This window comes from Bufo gargarizans, chromosome 10, assembly GCF_014858855.1.
Source record: "Bufo gargarizans isolate SCDJY-AF-19 chromosome 10, ASM1485885v1, whole genome shotgun sequence".
Taxonomy (NCBI): domain Eukaryota; kingdom Metazoa; phylum Chordata; class Amphibia; order Anura; family Bufonidae; genus Bufo; species Bufo gargarizans.
This window is the reverse complement of record NC_058089.1, coordinates 36,314,519-36,332,570: the sequence shown is the minus strand read 5'-3', so window position 1 is coordinate 36,332,570 and position 18,052 is coordinate 36,314,519. Positions and strand designations below refer to the sequence as shown.

Here is an 18,052-nt window from a genome sequence, read left to right as displayed (position 1 = left end):
CGCCGGTCTCTGGGGCTTCGGTGAGGAAGATGAGGCGGCTTGAACTTCGCAGGGGATACCCGCTCGCTGTAGCGCATCTATACCTTCTGTAGGCGAATGGATCGTGTGCATGCGAGAGTTCAGTTGGAACGACAGGTTGAAGGGAAAACCCCACCGATAGCGGATCTGTGCCTTTTGTAGGGCCTGAGTGACCGGCCTCATCTCACGTCGCCTGCGAAGGGTGGACGGAGCTAGGTCTGCATAGAGGTGGACCGACGGCGGGAGATCTGGTAGGGCGGTTAGGTCCCGTGCAGCTGCCAGGATTTTATCCCTCGTCTCCGGGTGATGAAATTTAAGGATGATATCCCTCGGTAGGTCCCCAGAGCGAGGTTTTCCTAGAGCCCTATGGACTCTGTCCATTTTAAAGGAGCTTGTATCTGCCTGAGGCAGCAGAGCAGTAAACAAAGCGGTGAGAGTGGATTGCAAGTCGCTGTAGGTCTCAGGAAGGCCTCTGACTCGCAGGTTTCCTCTCCTAGACCTGTTCTCAAGGTCCTCTATTTTAAGTTCAAGCTCCGCGAGCTGGGCTGAGTGACTGTTTATGTCCTCCTTATCATGGTCCAAGGCATCGGCCATGTCGTCCGCCCTCGTCTCGAGGTCCGAGACCCTGTTGCCTAGGTCCAGTATTTGGCGGGAAAATTCTGAGACGGCTTGTGATAGTTCAGCCTTAAATAAGGCTGCAATGTTCTTATATAAGTCCTCCTGACCTGCACCGCTCTCTGATCTGCCCGGAGAGGACTCATCTCGGTCTAAAGACTCGGGACTAGCAGGAGCTGGTGTCGCGTCCGCCATGACAGATTGTCTGGTCTGCCGGAACAGCTCGGGTAAGGTTTGCGATGGAGCAGGAGTACCCGGGATTCTCGACCGTCCTTTAGTGCGGGTCATCTTCGGGGTTCCTTGCATTGAATTTGAGGCGTGCTGGAGCCCTGTAACAGGCGCTAAGATCAGGGTAATGTCGATGATCGGAGCGGAGCTCACGGAAGCATGACCTGTCCGCAAGCCGCGCGCATGCGCCCCCCTTAACGTCGGTATTTAATAAAGAAATTGGTCTATAGGAGCTCAATTCTGCCGGGTCTTTATCCTTTTTTGGAATTAAAACAATGAGAGCCTCCATCATAGAGCATGGTAAACCCCCTCCCTGTATTGCTTGGGAAAACACCTCTAGCAACTGGGGGAGGATCGTCTCGCTATACTTACGATAAACTTCGTATGGAAGGCCATCCAGTCCTGGCGATGAGCTCCCCGAGATAGACCCCAGAGCCTCCTTCAGCTCAGAGAGAGACAACTCCTCTTCCAGAAATTCTATTTGAGCTTCATTCAAAGTAGAAAGTGGAATCCTCTCCAAGAACCGCATCGCCAGTTCGGGTGACAAATATTGTAGAAAGGTATCCCTGATCCCTTCTGGATTTGTTATAGTTTCCCCCTCTAAGTTACGGATTGAGGTGATAGATTGATTTTTCCTATCTTGTTGTGTGATTATTCTTGCTAAGAGCTTACCAGGGCGTCCGGACTCCGAAAAATATTTGAGCCCCTTAAAGAATACACTATGGTTTGCTTTCTCTACTAAATACTTCTCCAAAAAGCAGCTAGCCTTCTGCATCTCTTCCCTGTTGTATTCCGTGGGTTGGCTGGTAAAACGCTCAGTTGTAGATATAGCGATCTTAACCAATTCCTCCTCTTTTCCCCTAAATGTTCTCCTTGCTGCAGCAATCTCACTTATAAAGACCCCTCTTAGATATGCTTTCAGGGCATCCCATACTATGTTGATGCTAGCAGAGGGAAAATTCACCTCCCAAAAGGAGGATATCAGTAGTTTAATAGACTGAGGATTCTCCATAATGGTGAGCCAATATGGGTTCAGCTTGAATCCTAGCCCCCTTCTATCCTTATTCTCCCCAGTGCGAACCTCAACTAGTACGGGTGAGTGGTCCGAAACAGTTCTTACTCCGTATCGTATCTTACTGATATTACTCAAGTTGCTCTCATTGGTGAGTGCTAGATCAATCCTAGACATTGCTCTCCCACCCCTACTGACACAAGAGTATACTCTCTTTCCTCCGCCGAGGTGTTCCCATATATCTACCACTCCTACCTCTAAACAAAACTGGGGCAACAAGGAGTTACAAGGGTTCCTCCCCCGATCTGCATCTAAAGTGAATCTATCCTTGTTGGGGTCCATAACCGCATTAAAGTCCCCCATCAGGATTAACCGACATTCTGATCTATTTTCAGCAAAAAGCAATAACTGAGTCAATGGGTACATTGAAAATGGAGGGGGTATATAGAAGAAAGCCAGAATATAACTGTGGCCATACAGCTTACCATGTAGGAAAATAAATCTACCCTGATCATCTATATGGGATTTTATAAGGATGAAATCTACAGAATTATGAATCAGTACTGAAACGCCCCTGGAAGATCCGCTGAAGGTGGAGTGATAAGATTGAGAGTGCCATCCCGTTGCCAGACGGCGCAGGGTTTCTTTAGTAAGATGAGTTTCTACTATACAAATGATTGCTGGAAGGTATCTTTTTACTGCATCCATAATAGCTTGCCTTTTAACCCTATCCCCGAGCCCTCTGACATTCCAAGATACAATTCTAGTGGACATCAGTCAAACAGAAAGAGAAAGAAAAAAAAAAAAAAAAAGGAAAAGGAAAAAGAAGAACCCCCGACCTGCAAGGTGGGTTCCCACCCCCCCTCCCTCCCATCCCCCCTCTCCATTGATCCGCCCGATCTAGTCAGCGAACCTCTATCCTCCAGCCATTCTCCCCCAACCTGGCCCCGCCTCCCAGCCATCCCTTCGAACATGATAATACACAATTTCAAATGCCCGTTTGGTCAATCCAGTCTGACGCTTGTTGTGGTGTCTCGAAAAACAGGGAAATCCCATTATGGATCACTCTTAATTTCGCTGGATACTGTAGAGAATATTGGATATCCTTTAGCGCCAAACGCTTCTTTATCTCCATAAAATTACGTCTTTTTTCCTGAGTCTGCCGCGCAAAGTCAGGAAAGAAGAGCAAGTTAGAACCCTGATATTCAATGGGTGTACATTCTCTTGCTCTTCTTAATATCATATCTCTATCGGCAGACAGTAATAGTTTCATTAAAATTGTACGCGGCGGCCTCCCTGGAGTAGGTTTTCCTCCTGGCATTCGGTGGGCTCTTTCTATTTGAAACATAGGAGAAAAATTATCACTGCCTAGATTGTGCATGACCACATCTTTGAGTTGCTCCTCTAGATGCCGGCCTTCAGCCCCTTCTGGAAAACCAATTATACGGACATTGTTCCGCCTTGACTTATTCTCAAGATCCTCTAGCTTGTGTTGTAACACTTGATTTTCTGAGGCGAGAAGCAAAGTTTTAGATTTTAAAGTGACTATATCGGTTTGCAGGGAAACAACAGTTTTTTCCACATTGAGGACTCGGTCACGGATCTTTACTAAGTCTTCTCTAATTAAGGAGATGTCGCTCTGCACTGAACCCAATTGAGTGGACATCCCCTGCACCAGAGAGCCGTTATTTTCCACGGCACAAAGGATTTTATCCAAAACGGATGGATCATATTCTGTTCGCGTTTGTACAGGGAGACCTTCCTCTACCGCTTCCTGGTCTGCCTCCATTGATCCGTCCTCGGAGAGTTCCTCAAACTGGGGTGTTTTAGCATTTTTCTTCACGTTAGCAGAGAGTTTAGTTTTAGCTGAGTTCTTTTCATTAAGGAAGGGCGATTTCAAAAACTTGTCGATCTTATTCTCTGGTGTTTTAGACCCCAATTTAGTTACAGAGGAGTCCACTGATCGTCGCTTTGGGGCCATTCTCTTCCCTTTTTTCCCCCTCGTTTTCTCCCTTTTTTGTTAATTTTTAAATTTCTTTATGTTCCCCTTTTTTTCTTTCTTTTTTTCCCCCTCCCCCGGCTCTCCTCACCCTTTTCTTCCTTTTTTCCAACTTATATTCTCCTTTATGTCTCCTTTTTACTTCTTTCTCGCCCTATTCTTCCTCCTTTTAACCCCTTCCTCTCCACCTCTCCTATTCCTCTTTTCCTCCCCCACCCCTCTGCCCCCCCCCCTACCTAACCCCACAAAGAGAAACAGGAAAAATCTGGCAAAAATACGTCCTCCCAGCAAACACAGAAACCAACAGTGCAGAAAAAATAAAGTCAACGAGGGCTGTATTCTCACGTGTCCAGAGGAGAAATGGAGACAGGGAGCTCTCGCTAATCGCCGGGTGTCACCAGAGTGACAGGCAGTCCAGGTTGCAAGGAGACAGCTGAGGAGAAGCAGCAGGCAGAGCAGTGAAGCCGCCGGATCCAGAGGCAGAGACGGGACGAGAGACGAGCCAGCAGCGAGGGAGGGAGGCAGGAGGTCCCCGGAATAGCAAAGCAGCTGAGTCCAGACACAGAGCAGAAGAGAGGACCGACAGCAGGGGGAAAACAGCGGAGGGTCCCGTGCAGGACGTCCAGCAACCGCCGCAACAGCAACCAGGCACCCACGAGCGGCAAGCAAGGCGATCCAGGAGCCAACCCAAGTACAACGCAGAGACGACACTCAGCTATTCAGCTGTTCGGATGTGCCGGGAGCTTGGAGAGTGGAGGCCAGCGAGGGGAGAGCGAGACGTGCTGTGTTCACGTCATCACGCCGCCAACCAGATGATGCTCTTGCCTACTTAATTTACACTGATTCCAAGTAATTTGAAGCATCTACAATACTATTGTTTGTTTATTACAGGCTTTTATTCTATGCAGTCTTGTGTTTCAGATTTATACAAAAAGGAAACAAAAAAACACCTGTACAAATATTATGAGCATGGTAACCAAATACATATTTCACGCTAACAAATAAAAAGTTTCCTGAACATGTAAAGTTGAGTTGTAAGAAGATTACCTCTTTATTCTGTTGGTCAGTACAATTACAGCAAATACCAAATTTATATCGTTTTTATGTTTTACCTCTTTTAAAAAACTAAAAACCTTTTAAAAAATAATTTTCTTTGCATCTCCATTTTCTGACACCCATAACTTTTTTATATTTCCATCTACAAAGTTGTATATATGAGGGCTTGTTTTTTTTGTGAGGTGAACCATGGGTACATTTTAATCACTTTTTATGACAAGATGAACAAAAAATGGCAAATTGTGATTTTTTTTACAGCACATATTTTAATAGTTTAGATGTTTTTGGATGCATTAATACCAATTATGTTTATTTTTGATAGTTGCTTGTAAAATTCTGAGGTCACCCATACATGGTGAGTGCCAGCTGTATAATACAGCAGGCACCCACTGGCAGTGACCAGGTTCGGTGATTCAGTTGATCCCACCCTCAGATTCCACTGTCAATAGCAAGTGCGGCATCTGTGGGGTTAGACAGGGGGATGGGGCTCCCTCTGTCCTCCGATTGTAGCTCCCATGGTGAAATCGCAGGGCTCTGATTGGTTGACAAGACAGTCTGGTGCCTTGGGAAGGTGCCCAGGCCTGTTATGATGAGCTGCCTGAAAAGCCGTTACCTGAGGCCAGGAGCAAGTAGCAAACTGAATATTACAGGATGTGAAAATGAATAAAGGAATTAAATCTGCAGCCTGAAATGTAGGTCACAAACAAAAGGAAGTATATAGATCAGTATTTTGCATCATTATTTGTAAGCCAAAACCTGGAGTAGAACATAAAAGGAGTAATCTCTGTTTGCAGTCACTGCTGGTTGGGTGTCCACCCCATACAACCCCTTAACTGCAATCACATACACGTACATGATTATACTTTAAGGGGTTAAAGTGAAATCTGTTAATACAAGTGAAATCTGTTAATAGCAAAATGCTATGTGTGGCGTAAAACGGACACTGCCCATCACCCTGAGCACATCATCCCCACTGTGAAACATGGTGGTGAAAGCACCATGCTGTGGGATGGTGGGGGTACAGGGTAACTAGTCAGCGTTGATGGGAAGATGGATGGAGCTAAGAACAGGGCAATCCTGGAGGAAAACCTGGTAGAGGCTGCAAAAGATTTGAGACTGGGGTAGAGGTCTACCTTCCAGCAGGACAACAACCCTAAATATACAGTCAGAGCTGCAATGGAATGGTTTAGATAAAAGCATATTTGTGTTAGATTGGCCCAAAGTCCTGACCTAAATCCCATTGGGAATCGGTGTCAAGACTTGAAAATTGCTGTTCACAGACGCTCTCCATCCAGTCTGACTGAGCTGGAACTATTTAGCAAAGAAGAATGGGCAGAGATTTCAGCCTCTGCATATGCAAAACTGGTAGAGACATACCCCAACAGACTTTCAGCTGTTAATGCAGCAAAAGGACACCACACTTTCCAGATTTTAAGTTAATAACATTTTTGAAAACCATGTATCATTTTCTCTTCACTTCATGCATATGTGCAACTTTGTGTTGGTATAGCTAATAAAATCCCCCAAAAATTCATTTAAGTTTGTGGGTATAAAGTAAACAAATGTGGAAAAGTTCAAGGGGTATAAATAATTTTCCAAGGCACTGTATATATAGTTTTTTTTTATGTTTTATTACGTCTGTCAAAGTACCTTTTATTGAAACTAATTAGTTTGTTTTTTTGTCTCTGTATTGCAAAAATATATTTATTTTTCAGGTGGCATAGCTTTGTGAGAGTTTATTTTTAAGGGCAAGTTATTGATAAACTTTTTTTTTTTTTTATATTTAGGGGCAAGGGGGAGGGCTTCAATTCTGCCATTAATCTTTCAATGTTTTACACCATGTACAATACAAATGTTTCATACTTACCATCTGTTCTCTTCCAGAATTTCCCCTGGCTCTTATCTCTTCTTCCCTTTCACATGCATATGCTTTACCTCAGGTCACCTCTGACTTCTCCTAACAAACTAACGTCCTATCATAATCTTTTCTTCAGGGGTTATGAGTGAGCAAAGATACCGCTTATCTGCTGGCATCCAAGATTTTTCTGTGCCAGTATGATTGTGAAACTTTACTTGTACTTGTATGTTGACCACATTGTAAGTTGAGTAATCAGTTCCAAAGCCCCAAAATGTCATCCAAGATGAGAGAAAATTAAGATTTAAGAAAAATAAGCAGGTAACTAAGACAGATAAAATAGGTCCTTACATATCACAATCAGGAATAGCTGCTAACTAGCAACTACTACTTCTTCTGTTTTACCAGAGAAGTGGCCTTGATTGGTTGGGCCTGAGTCTGAGGCATTGTATGTTGAGTCTAGTTTCAACTAGAAAAGACCATTGTACGTTGAAAATGTTGTATTCTCAGGCCATTGTTTCCTGAGGGATCACTGTACCTTGGAGAATCCAGTTACAACTAGACATACATGTTTCTGTTTCTGTCCTTTTAGCATACATCTGGCTGGTATACATCAGAATCTTTTATTTTCCCTGTATTTTTTACAGTATTTTTTGCCTTTTCTTAAAAATGCTGGGTCCTTCCTCTGAGCCTTGTTCCGACTCCTGTGGGTGGAGCATTGCTCCTAGAGGCTCCTTTGCATATATTAAAACTTCATATGTATCAGCATTGTGGGGACATATGAACATTGGACCAACAAAGATGCCTTCAACCGCCAATCGCACATGCAACAGGTCAGCCAGTTTCATAGATATAAATCTGCTGACAGATGCCCTTTAACCCTCTACAGGTATCAGAACTTCGCTGCAGGGGAGTCACAAGGCTGCTACCTCTTGGAATAGTTCCGGTGGCTGACAGCTCACCCACAGGGGTCAGGGACACCAGTGTGAAATAGTGAACAGTCAGACTATACTTATACTCAGTTTCAGCCAGAGATTAGGGCGGGCATAGTTTTTGCAAATCTGAGAGACGAGTACGAGGTCAAGGAAAACAGCAAAGGTAGTAAACAGGCACGGGTCGGGTCAGGCAGAAGAGGGTCAGTTTCAGCAAACAAGCAGAAGCCGGTAAAGGAACAGGCAAACAGAATAACACACCTTCACAAATAAATAGTAAACTAGACTACCTATTGGTCAGGCATCCTGCCATACAGTAAGGTGCCCAGGTTAGGCAGCCGTTGGCTGGTGATGATTAGGGTGTGCACCCGCTGGTCCTTTGAGAGCCTGGAAGAGTATCCTACAGGCTAGCAGAAGAGGCCTGACAGAGAAGCGCAGGTTCAAGCCTGCAGCAGGGAGCGAGCCAGAGGATTCTGGCTCTGGACTGACTGCAGGTGGGCAGAGGAGGGCAAGAGGGTCCAGTCCCCATGGACAACAGGGGCAGGTGAGTGGTGCGGTGCCTGTGCGTGTGCTAGAACTGTATAGCGGGATGCCAGCAGGCACAGACCGCTGCTGTAACACCAGTGCAGATGTCAACAGAGTCTTAAATGGATGATTTAGCTGCTGTCATCATAAGGTTGAATGACATCCAGTCTATTGCCTCCAGAATAGTATCTGCAATGTGTTTATCACTAAAGTGTGTCTTAAAGGAGAGGAATTTTGCACAATCCCTATTGAGAATGTTAATGCTTTATAAATTGAAGCTGATAAACTGCTGGTTCTTTCAGTTTCGAGCTGCCATGATTAGCAGCTTACAATCTGATTTGTATAAATTTGTATATAAATTTGTATAAATTTGAAAATTAGGCCTTGTGTCTGTGCATATGTATTTGTCCAATATAATTAACTTTTAATATTACCCCTCTATGTGCTAAGTAGGATATGGTAGACAAGCAAGTGTGCAAGTTTTTAGTGTGGGTTTTAAGATCCACCTTCCACATCCACTGTCCCAACCTTCTTATTCATCTTGATTTTCTTTGCCCTTCCGATGTCTATGATGTCTTCTTTTTTCTGGTTGGTATGCAGGCACATAGCTACAGTGTATGGGATGCATAGGTAGCAGATGCATCTGGGCAAAGTCCACACACCCCTGTTAAAATGTCAGTTTTCTGTGCTGTAAAAAAATGAAACAAAGATAAATAATTTCAGAACTTTTTCTACCTTTAATGTGACCTATAAACTTTAATGTGACCTATAAACCACTCAATTGAAAAACCAACTGAAATCTTTTAGGTGGAGGGACGAAAACAAAAAAAATAAAATAATGTGGTTGCATTATAACTGGGGATGTAGCTGTGTTCAGAATTAAGCAATCACATTCAAAATCATGTTAAATAGGAGTCAGCATACACCTGCCATCATTTAAAATGCCTCTGATTAACCCCAAATAAAGTTCAGCTGCTCTAGTTAGTCTTTCCTGAAATTTTATTAGTCGCATCCCACAACAAAAGCAATGGACCACAGAGCGCTTCCAAAACATCAGAGGGATCTCATTGTTAAAAGGTATCAGTCAGGAGAAGGGTACAACAGAATTTCCAAGGCATTAGATATACCATGGAACACAGTGAAGACAGTCATCATCAAGTGGAGAAAATATGGCACAACAGTGACATTACCAAGAACTGGATGTCCCTCCAAAATTGATGAAAAGACAAGAAGAAAACTGGTCTGGGAGGCTACCAAGAGGCCTACAGCAACATTAAAGGAGCTGCAGGAATATCTGGCAAGTACTGGCTGTGTGGTACATGTGACAACAATCTACCGTATTCTTCATATGTCTGGGCTATGGGGTAGAGTGGCAAGACGAAAGCCTTTTCTTACGAAGAAATACATCTAAGCCAGGCTATATTTTGCAAAAACACATCTGAAGTCTCCCAAAAGCATGTGGGGAAAAGTTTTATGGTCTGATGAAACCAAGGATGAACTTTTTGGCCATAATTCCAAAAGATATGTTTGGTGCAAAAACAACACTGCACATCACCAAAAGAACACTATACCCACAGTAAAGCATGGTGGTGGCAACATCAAACTTTGGGGCTGTTTTTCTTCAGCTGGAACTGGGGCCTTAGTTAACTAGAGGGAATTATGAACAGTTCCAAATACTAGTCAATATTGGCACAAAACCTTCAGGCTTCTGCTAGAAAGCTGAACATGAAGAGGAACTTCATCTTTCAGCATGAAAACGACCCAAAGCATACATCCAAATCAACAAAGGAATGGCTTCACCAGAAGAAGATTAAAGTTTTGGAATGGCCCAGCCAGAGCCCAGACCTAAATCCAATTGAAAATCTGTGGGGTGATCTGAAGAGGGCAGTGCACAGGAGATGCCCTCACAATCTGACAGATTTGGAGTGTTTTTGCAAAGAAAAGTGGGCAAATCTTGTCAAGTCAAAATGTGCCATGCTGATAGACTCATACCCAAAAAGACTGAGTGCTGTAATAAAATCAAAAGGTGCTTCAACAAAGTATGAGTTTAAGGGTGTGCACACTTATTCAACCATATTATTTTATTTTTATATTTTTTCTTCCCTCAACTTAAAAGATTTCAGTTTTTTTTTTATTGAGTTGTACAGTTTATAGGTCACATTAAAAGGTGGAAAAAGTTCTGAAATGATTTAGCTTTGTCTCATTTTTTTACATCACAGAAACCTGACATTTTAACAGGGGTGTGTAGACTTTTTATATCCACTATACCTTGTCATCTTCAATTAACTCAATGTTTGTTCCTATAAATTTGCCTATTATGGATTTTAATTAGGGATGTCCCGATACCATTTTCTTAAGACTGAGTACGAGTACCGATACTTTTATTTAAGTACTCACCGATACCAATTACCAATACCAATTTTAACAATAAAATACACACACATGTATTTTGTGACCACTGACCAACCAAAAGGCCCAAAAACAGAACTATAACATTGTTTAAGTACAAGAGGCAGTATATCAACTATTTATGTAATATAAGTGGAAGTTTTTTTTTTTTAAGCGGCGCAGTTGCTGATAGCAATGTTTACTTTTCCTTTGTACAATGGTTAATAAATTAATAAATGGGCATATAACCATGTTTCACAACCAATGTGCCTCCAGCAGTTGCAAAACTACATCTCCCAGAATGCCTGGACAGCCTTTGCATGCTGGGAGGTGTAGTTTTGCAACTGCTGGAGGCACACTGGTTGGGAAACACTGTTATATGCCCATTTTCTCCCCCCTCCACCTTATTTTATATTCTCTTTTTACTGAATTTCTCCTAAGCTTTATTACTATTTACTAGGGTCGGTTTCTCTACCTTTGGAAACTCCTGGCAGGCAAACTCTGTGTGAGGAGGGTGTCTGGACTCTGGAGAGGCTTCTCCCGTGGCTGGCTTGCTCCTGTGCTCCGATTCGGAGATCAGATGTCTGTGGGCAAAGTCATGGGCAACATGAATTAAAAAAACACTTGAGGTTCCAAGGAGAGTTAGGAGACGTTAGACTGTATGGGGGCAGCCACAAGGAGATGTTAGACTGTATGGGGGCAGCCACAAGGAGACGTTAGACTATATGGGGGCAGCCACAAGGAGACGTTAGACTGTATGGGGGCAGCCACAAGGAGACGTTATACTGTATGGGGGCAGCCACAATGAGATGTTAGACTGTATGGGGGCAGCCACAAGGAGACGTTAGACTGTATGGGGGCAGCCACAAGGAGACGTTAGACTGTATGGGGGCAGCCACAAGGAGACTGTATGGGGGCCACAAGGAGACGTACTGTAAGGAGTCAGGACAACAATTTTTTAAACCCCTCCCTCCTCAGTATAATAGTCTTGTGGCCATTATACAGTAATGTATATTTCTTCTTGCCCTAATGCCTGCTTTTAGAGATCAATGTGCAGCTTGCAGGCAGGAAGGGAAGGACCAGGGCCATAGAAGACCGACACAACACCTTTATTTCTTTCTGTCTGTGACCACTTGGGCTGGTTATAATCTTCTAACTAAGCTTTATACACTTACTAGGGTCGGTTCCTATAACTTTTAAAACTACTGGCAGGCGAACTCTGTTTGAGGAGGCCGGAGGGTGTCTGGACTCTGGAGAGGCTTTTCCCGCCTCTGGCTTGCTCAGATGTCTGTGGAGGGAGGAGCCGGGGATGGTGGCGGCCGCTGCAGAAAGTGTGAATCAGAGCAGCCGCGGGAAAAGTCTCTTTCCATACAACCTCCACCACATACAGAACTGGTCACTTCCGATGGCTGTGGGCGGAGTCTTAAACATGGGAGGAGCCAGGGGACAGCGGAGGCTGAAGAAGCTTTTTTTGCTGTGCGACCGTGCGAGATGCAGGGGCAGTCCGCGGACGGACACATTTAGAAGCAGCGCACAGGTATCGGCAGTGGTATCGGGGACATTTGCACGAGTACAAGTACTCGTGCAAATGTCCGGTATCGGTCCCGATACTGGTATCGGTATCAGGACATCCCTAATTTTAATTACTGGATCTCCTGCCCCATTTAAACAGCCTGCCCTAGGTCACGTGCCCAATTAAAAAATAAAAATAAGAAAAAAAAATCTCCACTAGTGCCCCCCATCCCACGCCTGACTTGTTTTATTGTCATCAGGGAAAAGGGACATAACATGTATGGCCATCCAAATACATAATAGATAACACAAAATTGTGCTGCTTTGGCAATAGAAAGAATATATGAAATAAAATGTCCATACAGGGATGCAATATTGAATGATAGATTCTTTAAAGTGATATAATAAAATTGGTTGTTTTAATTACCTATTACCAGTGTCATTTTTATGCTCTTTTATTTTTTGGGTTGTATTTTGGAATCAATTCCTTTCCTGGCCTATTGTTTTCACCAAATGCCTGGCAGTTATGTCATATACACTGCCCCCTTCCCCATCGATTAATCGCTGCTGTGTATCTGCCTTTATATGGGGGGGGGGCAGACAACATTTTACTGTGTTTTTTTGTGCTAACAGTATAGTGGACCTGTCCTGATAATATGCACCCCCAGCAGCAAAAGAGTGGAAGTTTACATTTTCAGTTTTGTTTTTATGTACTGCTCACCCGTACAATAATAACAATCAGAGCTCACCCTCATGCACCAATCACATCCAGATCTCACCCCACACACACAGAGTAATCACATTCATACCATCCACACCACATCCCCCAAAGTAGTCCAAGAGCTTATTCCCCATACACCCAGCAATCATTTTCAGGCTCACCCCCCTCCCAATCCCCCAAAGAAAGCTGCATTTCCATCAAAACCAGCCCCTAATTCCCCAGCAATCACATTTAGGCTCACCATTCTCCTGCCACCGCCATCCCCCCAAGAATCCCATGCAGGCTCACCATCCCCTCCACTCCCAAGTAGTCAGCTTGCTCCCCTTCACAATCAAATGCCCCCCCCCCCCCCCCAAAGTAGTCAGAATGTTGGCACCTTATCATCCCATCAGCAATAACATGTAGGCTCACCATCCATCCCCAAATTAGTCACAGTGCACAGTCCCTCATTTTCCCAAGTTTACCAACCCTCCCCCACCTGCAAACTAGTCACAGTGCTTGTTCCCATATTTTCACAAGTTCACCATCCTCTCCCCACCTCTGAACTAGTCACAGTGCTCAATATGGTTTCAACATGACCTTTTGTGGAGAGGGGAGGAGGAGCTTGTAAAGCAATTTTGGGGTCTGGTCAGGGATCTAAATAGATTTTTGGAACTGTGTGTGGCATTAATTCAATTTGGATTTCTTTTGGGTGTTATAATAATAATAATAATTAATATATATATATATATATATATATATATATATATATATATATATATATATATAGAGAGAGAGAGAGAGAGAGAGAGAGAGAGAGAAAAAAAGTGGCAGGACCGTCTATAAGAAAAACAAGGGGGTGCAACTGGCCCAGTTGGGATCAAGCAAATCCAATGTATAAAAATCAAAAAAGTGGGCAGCACTCCATGAGATAAAAAAGTAGAAAAATCTTTATTTTGCCAAACAGGACATGCAACGTTTCGGCTCTATGCTGGAGCCTTCCTCAAGCAGTGACAGCCGAAACGTCGCATGTCCTGTCTGGGTAAATAAAGATTTTTCTACTTTTTTATCTCATGGAGTGCTGCCCGCTTTTTTTATTTTGTTTTATATATATTGTATATATATAATTATAAAATATTATATTAAGGGAACTGTTCTGGGGTGTGAATTAATTTAAGGGTCCTTCCCCCCTCAAAACTAGTCAAAGTGCTCGTTCTCCCATCTCACAACCTTCCCCTTCCCCCAAACCAACCACCATGCAACCATACTTGTTCCCCCATTTCACATTCCCTCTCCCACTCCCAGCTAGTCACAGTGTTCAGTCCTCCATTTCACCTTCCCCCCCACCCCCAAACTAGTGAAACGGCTCATTTCCCTATGTCCCCAAGGTCACCATACTCTTCCTATCCCCAGTGCATTCACATGCATTTCTGTGGCAGTCCTGAGGAGGAGCATCACAGCAGGAGCAGTGAGGTAGCAGGCAGCAGCGTAGCAGAGTCCCACACTGTGCTATTGTTCCTCTGTGCAGGCCAGAGTGGGAAGTGTCAGGGGAGGGCCCATCAAACGCATTGTGTGTGCCACGCAGTGCGGCGGCTGGGCAAATAAGAAATGGCAACTGAAAAAAAGTATTGCGTCATTTGATGACAGCTGGCGTGACAGCAAAATGTGGTTTGCGTGCCACCTCTGACACCAAACCCTGGTCTAGGCAATTGTAACCACTTCTGCACCGTGCTAGTGTCTTTATTGGTCTAACCTCATGTCATCTTATGCATTTATTCCAGGTCTTCCACAATGTGCATTTCTATTTTGTTATGCAAATGTTATGTTAATGTAATATTCCTGGTTCACCAGCAGGTGGCAGCAAACACGGCAGAGCTATACTTAGATAGAATGGAACCTTCCATTCCATTCTACCTCCCCCCCCCTGTGGAAAGAAGTGGACGAGTCCTACTTCCTGCAGGAAGGGTGGTGCAGAAGTTCTAGTCAGTCTAGCTTACCCCCAGCTAGGGGACAGGTGTGCAGGGGCTTGTCTCTGCTGGACGTGCCCATGCCAGCCAGAGCTCTGCTGGCCATGGAGGCCAAAGCTTGAAGCCTCAGGAGCCAGGAGGAAAGTTCCCTGGCATAATCTAGAGACAGATTACAGAGAGAAAGTGCAGCATACAGAAGAAGCTGAGTTATACAGCCAGCCTGTCAATACAGCAGAGTCAGAGAGAAACAAATATAGAAGAGTGGAGTTTGCCTGCTAGTTTCATGCTAAAGCCTGCTGGAACCAAGACAAACCTCTAAACCGTTTTGGAGAACGTTTATGCAACGTAAAGCTGCCATTGAACTTCATCTCAAGGTCTGGACTCAAGTTATTCTTTTATCCCTCAATTATTCCCCCTATTTATTGCTTTGGAGCCAAAGCCTGGGGTCCAGCCGGATCCAGGTAGGAACACAGTCACACACATAAAGAGACATTTTAGGCCGCACTATACCACTTCCTACGCCTGGGACGCGCGACATAAAGGGCCCTAGGGGAAGGCCGCCTGTTGCACAATCAGACATCCTGAAAAAGGTTACCCTATAATCTAATATGCCCCTAAAAAGATGAGAAACCAATAAAAATGCATAGAACAGAAGTTTGTAGTGGGTGGAGGTTTCAGTTATCAGTTGTTTTGCTGGTTTTGGCTGCTATACAGAGTGCCATAATTTTTTTCATTTTTATAAACTTCAGCATGCTTTGTCTGCTGTAATTTTGTTGTTTTCTTAGCCATCAGCCCAAAACAAGAACAAAAAAACTCATAAAAATAACTGCAGTGTTATTTTCTCAAAAGTCAGTTCTATCCTCCTGAAACTGTCAGTTGAACAAAAACACAACTTTCATTGCATCCGTGTAAATCAATACATGCAGGACTGTTTACATGGTACATGTGAAAACAATTATTTACAGGGAAAGAAAATAAGCATACCTTTTCTGACCAATGCACCAAAAAATGTATTAACATTAATGCTCTGTATTAACTAAAATATTACTTACATATTGTCTTCAAATATCACCCTTTTAGGTTTCTTTTAATGATCTTTATACAAAAACTTTGCAAAGCGTAACAGTGAAATATTTCACTGTTGTCGCTCTTGGAATGATATAACTATGCTTGGTTATTCATTATACAATTTAGGTAAATATTAACTAATATAGGAGGGTCTGTAAAATTCGCAGTTGGTGATCAAGCTCACATACATTGTTAGTGTCAGCCAAATAGAGGCCACAACTAATTAGAAGTACTAACTTTTTGAGCTAGGCAGCTCATATGCTTAAAAATATTCGAACAGAGGTTAGGTTCCCCTACTCTTTGCCCATTCAGTATACAAAGTAGCGATCATAGTAATTATTATTCACCTCCACACAACACCGATCATTGCTGCATTTAAATGCAAGGATTTCTTGTGGTCCTCTCTATCATGCTATGTAAAATGGCCCTAATATAGGACATCCCTTCTGTTACGGAGCAGGTGTGGAACCGCTGTGTCACTTGAACAGATTTGGCTTGGGGCTACTCTCAAGGGTGTTAGCTAAGTCCCCCCTGCCCGGTATTCACCCTTTAACCATTATACAAGGATCTGGACTTCACTGCAGGGGGAGCCGTTAGGCTTGCTACCTCTCAGAGTAGTCTCTGTTCAAGTAACTGCTGACTATGGTGGTCAAGACGCACTGGTGTGGAACACCAATGGATCAGACAAAGCTATAGTCAAGTATAGGCCAAGGTAAGGGTGGATAGATTATGTGCAATCCAGTAAACAGTCCAAAGTCATGGCAGGCAGACCAGTGTCAGTATGGAGAGCAGGCAGAGGTCAGGACATGCAGTGAAGAGTCAAAATCTGCATGCTGTTCAACTACATACAAGGTCTGGACTTAATCTATTTTTCAAATCCCTCAATTCTTCCCCCTATTTATTGCTTTGGAGCCAAAGCCTGGGGTCCAGCGGTATCCAGGTAGGAACACCGTGACACACATAAAGAGACAATTTAGGCCGCGCCACTACACCACTCGGCATTCCTACACCTGGGTCGCGACATAGAGGGCCCTAAGGGGAGGCACCTGTTGCAATAACACAGTAGACTTAATGCACTACATACATATATTTACTGTAAAGCACATAAACCAGCCTATGTTCATATAAAAAAACTTGATAGATCATTAAAGAAACTCCCCAGTTTATTATTATAGACATGATCAGAGCTGAGATGACTTCTAGCTATAGAGGAAAGCTAACCATTGTCTTCTTCTCCCGAGGACCTACCTTCTCAAAGTCGCTGCAGGGACCCCCATATTTAATCATCTGGTACTGTCTTGCTGCTGTGTGAGAAACTTTACTGGTGGACCCTAGACACCCCAGCTGATGTGTCCTGGAGACTGGAGACTTCTCTTTCCCAGGATGCTTTGCACTCCCGCAATGCATTGCACCACCCACAATGCAGTAGTCTGTAAAAGGAAAAACAGAGTGTAATACAACTTAACACCGCTAGATGGTGCTATAACCACACTAACCACTTGAGAAATACCAAGACTCTGGCCAGAATCCCTTTCTAAACCTGCTGGGCAGAACACCGACACTGAAGACATTTAATCTATAGTGGACTCATGGCTATGTCTACAAGATGCTCTCCAAATTGCTGTCATCAGTAGTGATGAGCGGCAGGGGCAATATTCTAATTTGTGATATTTCGCAAATATTTGGGTGAATATTCGCAAATTCGAGAATTCGTTATCTCCAGTCATTATTTTCTTGATTGCCGAAATCGGCAATTGAAAAATTTGCGATAAATATTTGCATTAAGAAGAAAATTTGTATTACGAAAATTTGCAATCAACACTACTTCTAAAGTCAAAGATATTGCAGCCTTCTCATTGGCCCACCAGCTAGAAGCAGGGAGGGATCATGTGTACTAATTTAAAAAAATTCTCGAATATTCAAAATTACGAATATATATCACTATATTCTAAATATTCACAAATTCTCAAAGTGCCGATATTTGCGATAAAAATTCGCAATTTAAATATTCGTGATCAACATTAGTCATCAGCAGGTTAGGAAAGAGATTGCAGACAAAGCACTTTGGGGGGAATTTATAATTTGCAATATTTTTTTGTGTCAGATTTTGGTTTGTGCCAGGGTACCTAATTTATGAAATGGCGCACAGTAATAATAAATTTGGCGCTAGTCTAATG

The 18,052-nt window shown here is 43.4% G+C and overlaps 1 protein-coding gene across 4 annotated transcripts in view; it reads right to left on the bottom strand.

Moving 5' to 3' along the window:
- LOC122920160 (sulfotransferase 1 family member D1-like) overlaps window positions 1-15,956 on the bottom strand; it is an 83,601-nt gene extending 67,645 nt beyond the window's left edge. For 2 of the 4 annotated variants that reach the window (XM_044269396.1, XM_044269403.1), the window contains exon 1: window positions 15,860-15,956. The gene's annotated coding sequence lies outside the window, so the exon portion shown is untranslated. Of the gene's footprint in view, window positions 1-11,103; window positions 11,213-15,859 lie in introns of all 4 variants that reach the window. The other 2 variants (XM_044269398.1, XM_044269395.1) reach the window with 2 other exon arrangements.
- Between the last annotated feature and the right edge of the window lie 2,096 nt (window positions 15,957-18,052).